This window comes from Nerophis ophidion, linkage group LG12, assembly GCF_033978795.1.
Source record: "Nerophis ophidion isolate RoL-2023_Sa linkage group LG12, RoL_Noph_v1.0, whole genome shotgun sequence".
Taxonomy (NCBI): Eukaryota; Metazoa; Chordata; class Actinopteri; order Syngnathiformes; family Syngnathidae; genus Nerophis; species Nerophis ophidion.
This window is the reverse complement of record NC_084622.1, coordinates 44384344-44396675: the sequence shown is the minus strand read 5'-3', so window position 1 is coordinate 44396675 and position 12332 is coordinate 44384344. Positions and strand designations below refer to the sequence as shown.

General features: G+C 38.3%; 1 protein-coding gene across 3 annotated transcripts in view; it reads right to left on the bottom strand.

Annotated features, from left to right (window-relative positions):
* LOC133563480 (inactive serine protease PAMR1-like) overlaps positions 1 to 12332 on the bottom strand; it is an 89072-nt gene that overhangs the window by 60086 nt on the left and 16654 nt on the right. The window contains exons 1-2 of one of the 3 annotated variants that reach the window (XM_061917634.1): positions 12130 to 12251; positions 11755 to 11871 (exon numbers count right to left, since the gene is read on the bottom strand). The exons of the other annotated variants lie outside the window; for them this stretch is intronic. The gene's annotated coding sequence lies outside the window, so the exon portion shown is untranslated. Of the gene's footprint in view, positions 1 to 11754; positions 11872 to 12129; positions 12252 to 12332 lie in introns of those variants that run through there. 3 annotated transcript variants of the gene reach the window in all.

Genomic DNA, 12332 nt, shown 5'->3' with positions numbered 1-12332 from the left:
ATGGCTTCACAGCATGCCCATATTCTTGTCATCAGGATGAATGTCACTGAATAGTCGCGAGAACATTAGCGGCTCCAATTGACTACATTACTCTGTGAAACAGTGTTAAATAGCGCTGTGAGTGGTAAAGGTGGCCAAACTCTTATGTAATTCAGCGGGCAGTTGGCGGGCGGGTACGGTCCCGATGAAATGTTGGTTTCGGGTGGGCGGCGGGTGGATGACGATTTTGGTGAAGCGGATGCGGATGATATAATTGCCTATCCGCGCATCTCTACTAGCTACAATCTCCAGTTGAGGTTAGACGCCACATTCTTTCTGGGGTTGGTTGTCAAACTTGTCACATAAACTCATATACTGTATCCATACATGTCACAGTAGTCTGGCCTGAAGATGTCTTTTCCTGTCGTTGCTTGTTTTGTGTTTGCATTAAGTTATGTATTTGTCAGCTTGTGTGTGCAATTCAGATTTCACATTTACTACTGCTTTTTTGCCATTTTTTAGAAAACCATCCCAGTGACGGGGGTTAGTTGTCACAATGGGTCAGAGTGTTTTTAAAAATGTATCACCCCTTTGTTACTATGAGAAAGAAAATGAGCCGGATACACAATTCAAGTTAACGCCTTAATGGAAAAATGACTATTGAAAGATGTTTTGATGCTGAGCAATTCACACGAGAGTAAACAGTGTGACGACCAAACCCATCATCCCCTACTTTATGATGGTTGTATTGCAAATTTATATTGAAAATGTTATGACGTGTAAATGATCAGCTACTCCGTCTTAGTCAACAAAGGCACAGGGAATTAATCAAAGGGAAATTGGGTGCTGAGGTTCCAGTAGGTAAAATTTCTATGCAGGTTTTTCCAATCGCAGATCTTGTGCTGTCATGTTTTTTCGCCATCTGCAGAAGTCATATATTTATTTGACAATATGGGTTCCGTTGAATTTGTACTTTAACCTTGAAAGCGCCACCAGTCTGTCACCCCCTGTTTTACTTCTCAGGAATGTGTGATTAATGCCAAACATCAACACACTTACTATCCGGGCGGTCGCACTAACCACTAGCCACAGATTCTTGTTGTGGCAACTAACAAACTTACAACCACATCATTTTTTTGTACTGGTGTCATTGCGTCGTCCTATTGAATTTATGATATTCTGTCTCCCTTTCACCCAACTTGTGCTTTTTGTCCAGATGGTCATTTTTTGTATCATCTGGTCAGGCAGGTCATGACAGGAAGAAAAACTTTTGTACAACAAATATTCTTTTCTGTTTTTGGACAAAAAGACTGATTAAAGTTTTCAACCTGGCATTGACCCAGTGACGGAGTAAGTGTTTGCTTAAAACACAGATCTAAATCAAACCAGTTGCATAATACAAATACCAATTGCAGTTCAAACTGATGTTATGTTTGTAATGATATCCAGATTATGATCTGGAAATGTGTCATTAAGCGTATGAATGGCCATTGTCAACATTCACTGTGGACTTTGACCTTTAACACGCAGCAAAGACCAGCAGAATGAAAACAGTTTAAAAAGTGTGATGGCTGCCACATGAGGATAAAGGAGGTGTAGACAGTTTGTCTTCCCGTGGGATTTGCTGCCTCAGCTTGCTAAAAGACACTAGAGCAGTCTAAAAGCTAAATTATGGGACATAAACATGAAAAGGCCAAAATACTTTTTAAGAGGTAACCTGGTAATGTCATTAAAGTCCCGACGGAGAGATGACCAGAGGCTGCATTTTGGGATACTTCAGTGAGAACTCGTGCATTCGGCTTGGGGAAGAAGTTATATTTACAAGAGTTTGGGTTTGTTTATGAGCAGGAATACACAAAAACAAATTACCCCAAAACATTGTAAGAACCAAAACACTTTTTACTGCATTTATATAGATTTTGCATTACAACGAAACTATTACCCCACCTCAAAATGTCTGTTTTAAAGGGGAACTGCATTTTTTTTTTCTTTTTTTGCCCATCATTCAAAATTATTATGTGTGACAAGAACACGCGGCTTTTTTTTCCTAGGAAAACGCTTGCAAGATGCGACTAATGGAAGTCACCATTGCAGCCTTCAAAGCCCTCTAAAACTACTTCAAAACTCTCCGTCAACGTTTTATATACAAGCTGCAAGTAGATGGATAGATAGATAGATAGATAGATAGATAGATAGATAGATAGATAGATAGATAGATAGATAGATAGATAGATAGATAGATAGATAGATAGATAGATAGATAGATAGATAGATAGATAGATAGATAGATAGATAGATAGATAGATAGATAGATAGATAGATAGATAGATAGATAGATAGATAGGATACAGTGCGGCAAAAAAGTATTTAGTCAGCCAGCGATTGTGCAAGTTCTCCCACTTAAAATGATGACAGAGGTCTATAATTTTCATCATAGGTACACTTCAACTGTGAGAGACAGAATGTGAAAAAAAAAAATCGAGGAATTCACATTGGAGGAATTTTAAAGAATTTGTTTGTAAATTATGGTGGAAAATAAGTATTTGGTCAACCATTCAAAGCTCTCACTGATGGAAGGAGGTTTTGGCTCAAAATCTCACGATACATGGCCCCATTCATTCTTTCCTTAACACGGATCAATCGTCCTGTTCCCTTAGCAGAAAAACAGCCCCAAAGCATGTTTCCACCCCCATGCTTCACAGTAGGTATGGTGTTCTTGGGATGCAACTCAGTATTCTTCTTCCTCCAAACACGACGAGTTGAGTTTATACCAAAAAGTTCTATTTTGGTTTCATCTGACCACATGACATTCTCCCAATCCTCTGCTGTATCATCCATGTATTCATTTTGGTATAAACTCAACTCGTCGTGTTTACAGGAAGAAAATTACTGAGTTGCATCCCAAGAACACCATACCTACTGTGAAGCATGTGGGTGTAAACATCATGCTTTGGGGCTGTTTTTCTGCTAAGGGGACAGGACGATTGATCTGTGTTAAGGAAAGAATGAATGGGGCAATGTATCGTGAGATTTTGAGCCAAAACCTCCTTCCATCAGTGACAGCTTTGAATGGCTGACCAAATACTTATTTTCCACCATAATTTATAAATAAATTGTTTTAAAATTCCTACAATGTGAATTCCTGGATTTTTTTTTCACATTCTGTCTCTCACAGTTGAAGTGTACCTATGATGAAAATTATAGACCTCTGTCATCATTTTAAGTGGGAGAACTTGCACAATCGCTGGCTGACTAAATACTTTTTTGCCCCACTGTCGATAGATAGATAGATAGATAGATAGATAGATAGATAGATAGATAGATAGATAGATAGATAGATAGATAGACAGATGGACAGATGGACAGATGGACAGATAGACAGATAGACAGATAGACAGATAGACAGATAGACAGATAGATAGATAGATAGATAGATAGTACTTTATTGATTCTTTCAGGAGTGTTACCTCTGGAAAATGAAAATGTTGATAAAAAGTAAAGTAAATAAAACGTATATAAATTCATGTTTAAAAGTTTACATACACTTGTAAAGAACATAATGTCATGGCTGTCTTGAGTTTCCAATAATTTGTACAGCTTTTATTTTTTTGTGATAGAGTGATTGGAGCACATACTTGTTGGTCATAAAAAACATTCATGAAGTCTGGTTCTTTTATGAATTTATCATGGGTCGACTGAAAATGTGACCAAATCTGCTGGGTCAAAAGTATACATTCAGCAATTTTAATATTTGGTTACATGTCCCTTGGCAAGTTTCACGGCAATAAGGCGCTTTTGGTAGCCTTCCACAAGCTTCTGGCAAGTTTCTGGTTTAATTTTTGATCACTCCTCTTGACACAATTGCTGCAGTTCAGCTAAATGTGTTGGTCTTCTGATATGGACTTGTTTCTTCAGCATTGTCCACACGTTTATGTCAGGACTTTGGGAAGACCTTTATAAAACCTTAATTTTAGCCTGATTTAGCCGTTCCTTTACCACTTTTGACATGTGTTTGGGGTCATTTTCATGTTGGAACACCCATCTGATGATTTTAGGATGTCCTGAAGAATTTGGAGGTAATTCTCCTTTTTCATTGTCCCTTTTCCTTTCTGTAAAGCACCAGTTCCATTGGCAGCAAAACAAGCCCAGAGCATAATACTTCCACAACTATGCTTGACGGTAGGTGTGGTGTTCCTGAGATTAAAGGCCTCACCTTTTCTCCTCCAGACATGTTGCTGGGTATTGTGGCCAAACAGCTCAATTTGTGTTTTATCTGACCTTCTGGAGGAAAGTTCTGTGGTCAGACGAAACAAAAATGTTGCTGTTTGGCCACAAAGCAGATGACTACTTTTCTGACCCCCCAGGCCCACAATAAAGCAAAACTGCACATTTCAGTATGGCCTTTTATTGTGGGCAGCCTAAGGCACACCTGTGCTATAATCATGCTGTTTAATCAGCATCTAGATATGCCACACCTGTGAGGTGTGTTGGATTTTCTTGGCATGGAAGGAATTGCTCACCAGCACAGATTTAGACAGATTTGTGAACAATATTTGAGAGAAATATGTAATGTGTATATTGTAAAAGTTTGAGATTTTTGAGTTCAACTCCTGAAAAATCCATTTATATTTTTGTTCAGTATATTATTATGTCTAAATTAAAGATTTTGTCAATTGTACATTTATTTTTACAGCATACTTTGTTTTAGGAGTTTGTGTTAAAACATTAGATTAGTTAACTGTTGGCTAACAACATATTTTCTTGTATTTTTGTGACTAGTCGTTTCAGACACTGAGGGGTTATGTCTTTGTGTTTCATTACAAACTGCATGGAAATGAACCATGCTGTGTGTTTAAGTCTGCCGGAACTGATTGCAAGCATCTTTTTAACAGGTACGTAGCATTTAAGGCTCGTTTTTAATAGCTCACTTGAAGGAACATGTTGTGGAAGGCTGTGTTGTGAGTTGTCTAGTGAAAACTTGTACAAATACTTTCAAGTTAAAATGATCAAGTACTGCTCACATGTCTCGGAAACACGGGTATTCTACAGTTACTAGTATTAGAAACAGGGCAGCCGGTGGAAAGAAAATACGTAATGAGAGACAGCTTTTTATATCTCAGAAATATTATAGTAATGTATTTCCAACATAAATTCAAAATAAATAAATTACAGCAGACATCTAAAATGCATCAATTGAAATTAATTTTAATCATCCCCCTAACTCATCCAGCAGCTATAACATTATAAAAGGAAATTGCTGAATAGACGATATGTCTTTTTTTTTTCTGACTGTCCAAATATGTTCAAACACACATGTAGTACAGAAGATTCTCTGTCCATCGTCTGTCTTTGCAGCGGTAGCACCTCTTGTCTCACAACCGTGTGCGTCTGTGTCAGGTAGTACTTCTTTCTGACACGCAAAACAATGATGAGTCCTGATGAATAACATTGCACGTGCTGAACAATATATTCACATCTTTTCCTCCCGGAAATTGTGGGTGTTTTGACAATTAGCCTATATTTTGCATATTATTAAAGACAGAGACGCAAAATTGATTGCAATCCACTTTGCACACATTTAGTAGATCAGGTCTATATGTGCTGTCAAGTTTGCACTTGTTTTAGTACACGCAAACCTTTTGTAAATCAGGCCCTTAGTCGTATTGCCTCTAAAGCTAATGTTACAATTGTAAGTGCCAACAAAGCAAGTATGCCTGATAGAAAAATCACTTGACTGTACAGTAAGGCTATACTTTTACAAAACGTTGCTGGCTTAATGGTAATTTACATAGGCTGTGCCACATAGAGTGTATCTGGAAAGTATTCACGTTTTTTTTTTTTTTGCAAATGTATTTAAGATAAAAACCTAAGAAATCACATATACATATGTATTCCAAGCCTTTGCTCAATACTTTGTGTATGCACCTTTGCCAGAAATGTTTGCTTCAAGTCTTTTGAATACGATGCCAAAAGCTTGGCACACCTATCTTTGGGCAGTTTCCTTTTTGCAGCACCTCTCAAGCTCAATCAGGTTGGATGGGAACGGTTGGTTTTCACAGATGATGCTAAATACACCTTATTCCAGCAACATGTTTTTCAGTCAATGAAAGACATGAAAACACGATCTTCAAGAGGCAGAACCCCCTGCGAAACAACTGGTTCAGACTGTCTCTCCCTCCGCCTTGAAGCACTGTGATGGTCAGCGGTCTCCAGTCTTCACAAACATCTTTAACACCTCACTGGAGACATGCCAAGTCCCAGCCTGTTTCTACTCCACCACCGTCATTGGTGTCCCAAAAAAACAATAATCACTGGACTTAATGACTACAGACCCTTTCGCCCTGACCTGTGGGGTGATTAAAGGGGAACATTATCACCAGACCTATGTAAGCGTTAATATGTTGCAGAAAAAAGACCATGTGTTTTTTTAACCGATTTCCAAACTCTAAAAGGGTGAATTTGGCCATTAAACGCCTTTCAATTGTTGGCTGTCAGAGCGATGACCTTTTACCCGTGACGTTACAATGGGAAGCAATCCACCATTTTCTCAAACACATTACACACACAAGTCAAATCAGCTCTGTTATTTTCCGTTTTTTCGACTGTTTTCCGTACCTTGGAGACATTATGCCTCGTCGGTGTGTTGTCGGAGGGTGTAACAACACGATCAGGGACGGATTCAAGTTGTCTTACGTGGCATGCTAATCGATGCTAACATGGCAGAAATGGCAAGAATTTGTGGATATCCTGCGACACTGAATGCAGATGCATTTCCAACGATAAAGTCAACGAAATCACAAAGGTGAGTTTTGTTGATGTTATTGACTTATGTGCTAATCAGACAATTTGGTCAAAACATGACTGCCAGTTAATCGATGCTAACACGCTATTTAGGCTAGCTGTATGTACATTTGTAGCTATATTTGCATCCAGCCTTTCCCTCCACCCACATTTAATGCCAAACAAACACATACCAATCGACGGATTTAAGTTGCTCCAGTGGTCAAAAGAAAGCAATCGTTGGTTAGAAGGCTATCGCCGAATAGCTTCAATAGCTATTAGCTCAATAGCTTCAGTTTCTTCTTCAATTTCATTTTCACTATCTGCCTCCACACTCCAACCATCCGTTTCAATACATGCGTAATCTGTTGAATCGCTTAAACCGCTGAAATCCGAGTCTGAATCCGAGCTAATGTTGCTATATCTTGCTGTTCTATCCGCCATGTTTGTTTGAATTGGCATCACTATGTGACGTCACAGGAAAATGGACGGGTGGATTTACAGATAGCAAAAATCAGGCACTTTAAAGCCTTTTTTCAGGATATTTCACGATGGGTAAAATTTTGAAAAAAACTTCGAAAAATAAAATAAGTTACTGGGAAATGATTTTTATTGGTTTAAACCCTTCTGAAATTGTGATAATGTTCCCCTTTAAGTCTTTTGAGCGCCTTAAACACCCCAAAGACATCACTAACCTCCTCCTGGAGCCTCTACAGTTCTACCGAGAAAACAGGTATGCTGATGACGCTGTCAAATTGGCCCTCCACTCTATCCTCAAGCATCTGGACTCAGCAGAAACGTGCGTCAGAATCGGTTTTGTGGACTTTAGCTCTGCTTTCAATACAATACGCTGCTCCAGGACAGGCTGTTTCAGCTAACCGTGCATGACCCCATCAGCTGGTAAATCAAAGACAGGAGAAAGCAGGTGAAGCTTGGGAAGAATGTCTCGGACAGCAGGACCATTAGCACTCCCCTCAAGGCTGTTTTCTTTCCCTTCTGCTCTTCTCCCTGTATACCAGGGGTCACCAACGCGGTGCCCGCGGGCACCAGGTAGCCCGTAAGGACCATATGAGTAGCCCGCTGGCCTGTTCTAAATATAGCTCAAATAGCAGCACTTACCAGTGAGCTGCCTCTATTTTTTAAAAATTGTATTTATTTACTAGCAAGCCGGTCTCGCTTTGCTCGACATTTTTAATTCTAAGAGAGACAAAACTCAAATAGAATTTGAAAATCCAGGAAAATATTTTAAAGACTTGGTCTTCACTTGTTTAAATACATTCATTTATTTTTTTACTTTGCTTTTTATAACTTTCAGAAAGACAGTTTGAAGAAAAAAATACAACCTTAAATATGATTTTAGGATTTTAAACACAAATACCTTTTTACCTTTTAAATTCCTGCCTCTTCTTTCTTGACAATTTAAATCAATGTTCAAGTATTTTTTTTTTATTGTAAAGAATAATAAACACATTTTAATTTAATTCTTCATTTTACCTTCTGTTTTTTCGACAAAGAACATTTGTGAAATATTTCTTCAAACTTATTATGATTAAAATTCATAAAAATTATTCTGGCAAATCTAGAAAATCTGTACAATCAAATTTACATCTTATTTCAAAGTCTTTTGAATTTGTTTTAAAATTTTTGTTCTGGAAAATCTAGAAGAAATAATGATTTGTCTTTGTTAGAAATATAGCTTGGTCCAATTTGTTATATATTCTAACAAAGTGCGGATTGGATTTTAACCTATTTAAAACATGTCATCAAAATTATAAAATTAATCTTAATCAGGAAAAATTGTTAATGATGTTCCATAAATGTTTTGAATTTTTTCAAAAAGATTCAAATTAGCTAGTTTTTCTCTTAATTTTTTTCGATGGAATTTTGAATTTTAAAGAGTCGAAATTGAAGAGAAACTATGTTTCAAAATTTTATTTTGTTTTTTTTTCCGTGTTTTCTCCTCTTTTAAACCGTTCAATTAAGTGTTTTTTTCATCATTTATTCTCTACAAAAAAACTTCCGTGAAAGGAAAAAAATGTACGACCTAATGACAGACAGAAATACCCATTTTTATATATATATATAAAAAAAATATATATATATATATATTTATTTATTAAAAGGTAAATTGAGCAAATTGGCTATTTCTGGCAATTAATTTAAGTGTGTATCAAACTGGTAGCCCTTCGCATTAATCAATACCCAAGAAGTAGCTCTTGGTTTCAAAAAGGTTGGTGACCCCTGCTGTATACCAACAGCTTCACCTCTAGTCACCAGTCTGTCAAGCTCCTCGAGTTTTCCGACGACACCACACTCATTGGACTCATCTCTGGTGGGGAAGACAGTGGAGATGGTTGAGGTTTTTAGAAAAAAACACTGCCATCCGCAGCTGCATCGTCATTGGTGACTTTACGGTGTCTACTGTGGAGTTTTTCCACTTCCAGGGGACAACAATCACCAAGGATCTCAAGTGGCAGCTGAACATCACCTCTCTCATCAAAAAAGGACAGCAGAGAATGTACTTTCTGCGGCAGCTGAAAAAGTTCAAGTTGCAAATGACCACGATGGCACACTCTTACTTCAAAGTCTGGTATGCAGCACAACAGCGACAGACAAGTGCATGAGACGAAAACGAATCATCCTCTCTGCAGAGAAGGTCAATGGCTGCAATCTAATCTGAACACCTCCAGGACCCTGAGGTCCTGGAGGTGTTCAGATTAGATTGCAGCCGACCCCTCTCACATGGACTGTTTGAGACCCTTCCCTCTGGTCAGAAGGCTGCAGTCCATCAGGGACAAAACGTCTTGACTGAAAAACAGTCTCTTTCCCTCTGCTATGAGACTAATCAACAATGTCCCTGCCTGTCCCTCTCCTTCCACATAACACAACTCTCATCAGCCTCACACTGACAAAACATCCGTTTATGTGTTACATTACCGCTCACTGGACTTTACATTATTACTTACTTGCACCCCATTGCAACTTTTATACATTTTGTGAGTGTTTTTTTTTTTTTGTAATTATGTTTTATAAAAATATTATCCATCCATCCATCCATTTTCTACCGCTTATTCCCTTTTGGGGTCGCGGGGGGCATTATATTTTTTTTATTGCTAGTTGCTTCTTATATTTTATTTTACCTAAGTTCTTTATATTTTGGCTTTATTCCTCACGTTAGATGTTTTCACACCAATACACCACACAAATTCCTTTGTTTACATGTATTCGGCAAAAAAGAAAAAGATTCTGATAATACTTCCTAGCTCAGTAACACACCATAACATATACATTACTGCCATCTAAAGTTTTAGAATTGCAAATGCATAGAAAGTCTATTCTAGAATATAGAATACTTGCAAATAAGACTCAGAAGTGTAATAAATTAAGGTCCCGGTTGGTTCAGTCATGGTCAAAAGTTTACATACACTTGTAAAGAACATAGCTTATTTTGCGGACTATAAGTCACAGTTTTTTTCATAGTTTGGCCGGGGGTGCGACATATACTCCGGTGCGACTTCTGTGTGAAATTATTAACACATTACCGTAAAATATCAAATAATATTATTTATCTAATTCGCTGAAGAGACTAAGAAAATATCAGTAATCGTCACACACACGTCAGCAATCGTCACACACACGTCAACAAATAACAATTTGCAGAAGTTCATTGTGGGTCATGGAATGCTAACTGCTATATGCTACTGCCGTAGCTATTAAAATGGATAATTTTATCGTTGGCGGTAACTTCTATAAACCGAGAAGGGCTGAACAAAAATTGGACCGAAAAGGAAATCATATACTGCAGATTACAAGCTGGACGTAGTGAAATATGCAGCAGAAAAGGACAAGAGGAAGCGGTGCATACCTATGGAGTTAGCAGAGTTGTTTAGAAGCGACATCAAGGAAGAAGGGGTTGGGGGGGGCGTGTATAATATATCCAAGAGTCACGGATGCACAGCATTATGGGTAATCCCTATGCTGCATTTATAATGTGCCACAGAGCCAATACTCTCCAGAAATGTGTTTGTTATTCTTATTTGGTGTGGGTTCACAGAGTGTGGCACATAGTAAGAGTGTTAAAATAGTTTTATATCACAACAATTACTGTGATCTGTACGGCTGTGGAACAAGACGCCAGGTTTACACACAGTAAAGGCATTTTAAGACTCCTCCGCCATTTTGAAAATAACAGCAGGGGAAGCGTCACTCGTGACGTCACGAATTTGACCCGGCGGTAAAAGTAAGCATGCGCTTATTAATTTGGCGAGCGAGTTTTGCCCGGCAGTAATTCAAGGCAGGTGCATATTACATGCCCAGCGGCTATTCAAGGAAATAAGGTATATATGTCCCTTTGCAAGTTTCACTGCAATAAGGCACATCTGGTAGCCATCCACAAGCTTCTGGTTGAAGTTTGACCACTCCTCTTGACAAAATTGGTGCAGTTCAGCTAAATTTGTTGGTTTTCAGACATGGACTTGTTTCTTCAGCATTGTCCACACATTTAATTCAGGATTTTAGTATTCTACAAGTCCATTGGCAAGTTTCACGGCAATAAGGCGCTTTTGGTAGCCTTCCACAAGCTTCTGGCAAGTTTCTGGTTTAATTTTTGATCACTCCTCTTGACACAATTGCTGCAGTTCAGCTAAATTTGTTGGTCTTCTGATATGGACTTGTTTCTTCAGCATTGTCCACACGTTTATGTCAGGACTTTGGGAAGACCTTTATAAAACCTTAATTTTAGCCTGATTTAGCCATTCCTTTAAAACTTTGACGTGTGTTTAGGGTCATTGTCCTGTTGGAACACCCAACTGCGCGCAAGACCCAACCTCCGGGTTGATGATTTTAGGTTGTCCTGAAAAATTTTGAGGTAATTCTCATCTTTCATTGTCCCATTTACTCTCTGTAAAGCACCAGTTCCATTGGCAGCAAAACAGGCCCAAAACATAATACTACCACAACCATGCTTGATGGTAGAAATGGCGTTCCTGGGTTTACCTTTTGTCCTCCGAACATATTGCTGGGTATTGTGGCCAAGTTAAAGGAAACTGCAGGTTGTCTTCTTCTCATGGATTTATTACAATCTATGACAAGCAATGTAATGTTTGCTGTGGCCTGGAACAAAATGGCACACAAACAACTATCAGACATGCAGCCAATATTACATACAGATAATGTGTCATGATGAGACATGCAAATATAAATTAAATACACCAAGGACATAAGTAAAGGAAATTAAATGAGCTCAAATATAACTACAAACGAGGCATGATGATGCAATAGCATGTTAGCATTGATTAGCTTGCAGTCAAGCAGTGACCAAATATGCCTGATTAGCACTCCACACAAGTCAATAACATCAACAAAGCTTACCTTTGTGCATTATCACACAGTATGACGTGTTTGGCGGACAAAATTAGACAACGGAGTGGCATAAAACACGTCTTATTGTGGCAGCGTCAGAGAAAGGTGTGCAAGCATATAAACAAACTATGATGCGTTTAAGGACCGCCAAAATTAGTAGGAGAAAACAGCGCTTGCCAACTCCTCTCCTCAGTGAAGCATGTTTAATATAA